The sequence below is a fragment of the Cryptomeria japonica genome, chromosome 4 (assembly GCF_030272615.1).
Source record: "Cryptomeria japonica chromosome 4, Sugi_1.0, whole genome shotgun sequence".
Taxonomy (NCBI): domain Eukaryota; kingdom Viridiplantae; phylum Streptophyta; class Pinopsida; order Cupressales; family Cupressaceae; genus Cryptomeria; species Cryptomeria japonica.
In genome coordinates, this window is record NC_081408.1 from 229,583,818 (window position 1) to 229,590,019 (window position 6,202).

A 6,202-nucleotide genomic window follows, 5' to 3' on the forward strand; every position below is an offset into this window, starting at 1 on the left:
ATAGGTCCTATTATGACATCATAGGTCATATTATGTCATAAAATCCCTTAAGAGGAACTATTATGACTTTATACCCCTTAGTAGGACTTGTTAAGAGGTATTATGTCATAACAAGACCTATTTTGACATAATAAGACCTATAATATCATAATATGACCTATTATGTCATAATAGGTCCTTTTCTGACATAATAGGTCCTTTTGTGTCATAATACCCCTTAAGAGGACCTATTATGACATTATACCTCTTACTATGACCTATTATGACATAAGACCCCTTAGTAGGACTTATTATGACATAATAGGATCAATTATCATATAATAGGACCTATTATGTCATAATACAACCTATTATGTCATAATAAGTCTCATTGGTGCATAATAGGTCCTAATGTGTCATAATAAGTCATATTGTGTCATAATAGGTCCTATTGTGACATAATACGACCTATTACGTCATAATAGGTCCTGTTATGTCATAAGACCCCTCAAAAGGACCTATTATGACATTATACCTCTTAATAGGAACTATTATGACTTAAGACCCCTTAGTAAGACCTATTATGTCATAAGACCCCTTAAGAGGACATGTCATGTCATAATAGGTCCTATTATGTCATAAGACCCCTTAAGAGGATGTATTATTATATTATACCCCTTAGTAGGACCTATTGAAGGGTATTATGTCATAATAAGACTGATTATGACATAATAGGACCTATGGTTACATAATAGGTCCTATTATGACATCATAGGTCCTATTATGACATCATAGGTCATATTATGTCATAAAATCCCTTAAGAGGAACTATTATGACTTTATACCCCTTAGTAGGACTTGTTAAGAGGTATTATGTCATAACAAGACCTATTTTGACATAATAAGACCTATAATATCATAATACGACCTATTATGTCATAATAGGTCCTTTTCTGACATAATAGGTCCTTTTGTGTCATAATACCCCTTAAGAGGACCTATTATGACATTATACCTCTTACTATGACCTATTATGACATAAGACCCCATAATACGACCTATTATGTCATAATAGGTCCTTTTCTGACATAATAGGTCCTTTTGTGTCATAATACCCCTTAAGAGGACCTATTATGACATTATACCTCTTACTATGACCTATTATGACATAAGACCCCTTAGTAGGACTTGTTAAGAGGTATTATGTCATAACAAGACCTATTTTGACATAATAAGACCTATAATATCATAATACGACCTATTATGTCATAATAGGTCCTTTTCTGACATAATAGGTCCTTTTGTGTCATAATACCCCTTAAGAGGACCTATTATGACATTATACCTCTTACTATGACCTATTATGACATTATACCTCTTACTATGACCTATTATGACATAATACCCCTTAAGAGGACCTATTATGACATTATACCTCTTACTACGACCTATTATGTCATGATAATTGATCTTATTATGGCATAATAGGATCAATTATCATATAATAGGACCTATTATGTCATATAGATCCTATAATGTCATAAGACCCCTTAAGAGAACTTGTTATGTCATAATTGGTCCTATTATGTTATAAGACCCCTTAAGAGGACCTATTATAACATTATGCCCCTCAGTAGGACATGTTAAAGAGTATTATGTCATAAAAAGACCAATTATGACATAATATGATCTATGATGATGTAATAGGTCCTATTATGTTATCATAGGTCCTATTATGACATCATAGGTCATATTATGTCATAAAACCCCTTAAGAAGACCTATTATGACTTTATACCCCTTACTAGGACATGTTAAGGAGTATTATGTCATAATAGGACCTATTGCGATATAATAGGACCTATAATGTCATAATACAACCTATTATGTCATAATAGGTCTCATTGTGACATAATAGGTCCTATTATGACATAATACGACTTATTATGTCATAATACGACTTATTATGTCATAATACGACTTATTATGTCATAATACGACTTATTATGTCATAATACGACCTATTATATCATAAGACCCCTTAAGAGGACCTATTATGACATAAGACCCTTTAGTAGGACCTATTATGACATATGTAGAGAATGATAAGTTGGTTGGAAGAGAGATATGGTATGTTTAGATTCTAGTTGAGGGTTATTATGTCACAACAGGACCTATTGTGACATAATAGGACCTATAATGTCATAATATGACCTATTGTAACATAATAGGTCCTATTGTGACATAATACGACCTATTATGTCGTAATAGGTCCTATTATGTCATAAGATCCTTTAAAAAGACCTATTATGACATTATACCTCTTACTAGGACCGATTATGACATAAGACCCCTTAATAGAACCTATTATGACATAATATGATAGATTATCACATAATAAGATCTATTATGTCATAATAGGTCCTATTATGTCATAAGACCTATTATGTCATAATAGGTCCTATTATATCATAAGACCCCTTAAGAGGACCTATTATGACATTATACCTCTACTAGGACCTATTATGACATAAGACAGACCTTAGTAGGACCTATTATGACATAAGACGGACCTTAGTAGGACCTATTATGACACAATAGGGTTTACTATCACATAATAGGACCTATTATGTCATAATAGGTCCTATAATGTCATAAGACCCCTTAAGAAGACCTGTAATGTCATAATAGGTCCTATTATGTCATAAGACCCCTTAAAGGGACCTATTATGACATTATGCCCCTTACTAGGACCTGTTAAAGGGTATTATGTCATAATAGGACTAATAATGACATAATAGGATCTATGATGATATAATAGGTCCTATTATGACATCATAGGTCATATTGTGTCATAAAACCCCTTAAGAGAACCTATTATGACTTTATACCCCTTGCTAGGACTTGTTAATGGGTATTATGTCATAATAGGACCTATTGTGACATAATATGACCTATTATGTCATAATAGGTCCCATTGTGACATAATAGGTCCTATTATAACATAATATGACCTATTATGTCATAATACGACCTATTATATCACAAGACCCCTTAAGAGGACCTATTATGACATTATACCTCTTACTAGGACCTACTATGACATAAGACCCCTTAGTAGGACCAATTATGACATATGTAGAGAAAGATAAGTTGGTTGAGAGAGAGAGATGGTACTTTTAGAGAGAGTTAAGGGGTATTATGTCATAATAGGACTTATTGTGACAAAATATGACCTATAATGTCATAATACGACATGTTATGTCATAATAGGTCACAGTGTGACATAATACGACATATTATGTCACAATATGACTTATTATGTCATAATAGGACCTATGATGTCATAATATGACTTATTATGTCATAATAGGTCATATTGTGACATAATAGGACCTATTGTGACATAATAGGTCATATTGTGACATAATACGATCTATTATGTCATAAGACCCCTTAACAAGACCTATTATTTCATAAGACCCCTTAGTAGGATCTATTATGACATAATAAGATCGATTATCACATATTAGAACCTATTATGTCATAATAGGTCCTCCCAATTTCATAAGACCCCTTAAGAGGACCTAACATTATACCCCTTTGTAGGACCCGTTAAAGGTTATTATGTCATAATAAGACTAATAATGACATCATAGGTCATATTATATCATAAAACCCCTTAAGAAGACCTATTATGACTTTATACCCCTTACTAGGACTTGTTAAGGGTATTATGTCATAATAGGACTTATTGTGACATAATATGACCTATAATGTCATAATACGACATGCTATGTCATAATAGGTCATAGTGTGACATAAAACGACATATTATGTCACAATATGACTTATTATGTCATAATAGGACCTATGATGTCATAATATGACTTATTATGTCATAATAGGTCATATTGTGACATAATAGGACCTATTGTGACATAATAGGTCATATTGTGACATAATAGGACCTATTGTGACATAATAGGTCATATTGTGACATAAAATGATCTATTATGTCATAAGACCCCTTAACAAGACCGATTATTTCATAAGACCCCTTAGTAGGATCTATTATGACATAATAAGATCGATTATCACATATTAGAACCTATTATGTCATAATAGGTCCTATAATGTCATAAGACCCCTTAAGAGGACCTAACATTATACCCCTTTGTAGGACTCATTAAAGGTTATTATGTCATAATAAGACTAATAATGACATCATAGGTCATATTATATCATAAAACCCCTTAAGATGACCTATTATGACTTTATACCCCTTAGTAGGACTTGTTAAGGGTATTATGTCATAATAGGACTTATTGTGACATAATATGACCTATAATGTCATAATACGACATGTTATGTCATAATAGGTCACAGTGTGACATAATACGACATATTATGTCACAATACGACATATTATGTCATAATACGACATATTATGTCACAATATGACTTATTATGTCATAATAGGACCTATGATGTCATAATATGACTTATTATGTCATAATAGGTCATATTGTGACATAATAGGACCTGTTGTGACATAATAGGTCATATTGTGACATAATACGATCTATTATGTCATAAGACCCCTTAACAAGACCTATTATTTAAGACCCTTTAGTAGGATCTATTATGACATAATAAGATCAATTATCACATATTAGGACCTATTATGTCATAATAGGTCCTATAATGTCATAAGACCCCTTAAGAGGACCTAACATTATACCCTTTTGTAGGACCCGTTAAAGGTTATTATGTCATAATAAGACTAATAATGACGTCATAGGTCATATTATATCATAAAACCCCTTAAGAAGACCTATTATGACTTTATACCCCTTACTAGGACTTGTTAAGGGTATTATGTCATAATAGGACCTATTGTGACATAATAGGACCTATGTTATGTAGGTAGGGGGTAAGGGGAGGTGTATAGAGATAGCAAAGATAAAGAGTAAAGAGTTAAGGACGTGAGAGAGAGGTAGAGAAATATTTTTAGATCTTGGGAGAGAGGGTAGAAAGTGAGATAGAAAGGAAATAAAAGACAAAGAGAAATGTGACTTATATATAAATTTTATATTTCATGTATATATAGCTTGCATTTTTTATAAAATAAAATAATTTTTTTTTTAAAAACACATTTCTAGATCTAGGCATTGGATCCCGAAGCTAAACGGGATCCCATTTCAAATTTTGGCTTGGGATCCCATTTTGTTTGTCATGCGTTCTATGATATTTTCCTTTTTTTTCTAAGTGTAAAACTTCCACACTAAGTGAGCACAACTTTGTGCACTTACCCGTTATGATGGCTCTAAACCCTATTTGGTAATTATGGTTTCATGTGATGCATTGATGTTGTTATCCTATGAATATCTTTGTGAAATGGATGATGCCTTATCACTCATTGCAATCATTATAATGTGTTGTGATTCTCTTTTCACTTGCATGTTTGTCATGATGGATATATGTTATATATGTATCATATTGTGGTTGTAGGATTGCATGTACTGAACATCGACTCCACTTGGTCTCATAGGTTTGAGTATGTCATATCCTAATGGAAAGTTGTTAGAGATGGCATGGGTTTCTTTCACCCACTTTAGGCTTAGTTGTTCACCTTGTTAGATTGCACCACAACACAAATCGATGGTTAGAGTCTTGCATTGATGTTGACCTTTTCATTAGGTTGGTTGAGGTGATGTGAGTGTCTATTATTATTTAATTAATAATTGGAGTAATATAACTTATTAATGTTTAATCTAATTGGTCTTATAGTATGACTATCATTTTTTTTTTGGTTAATTAATTATTTGATAATTATTTATTGTTGATTTTTATATTTATTTAATTGATTAATTCAATTTATCTATTTGATTTATTGATTAATGATCTATTTATTATTTATTTATTATTTTGATTAATGATCTATTTTTTATGCATTTATTTATTATTTCGATTAATTTGTATTAATTTATTGTTGAAATTAATTTATTAAATTATTTGATTTAATATTTAATTGATTTGTGTTAATTATTTTTTATTTTATTACCTATTGATTTATTAATTATTTAATGTTTATGTTCAATCATTGATCGGATTTTTATGCTTAATTATTAATTCTATCATTGATCGGATTTTTATACAAGCCTTTTACTTATTATTTTATTATTGTGATTTGATAATTATTAACCCATCTACATTTCTAT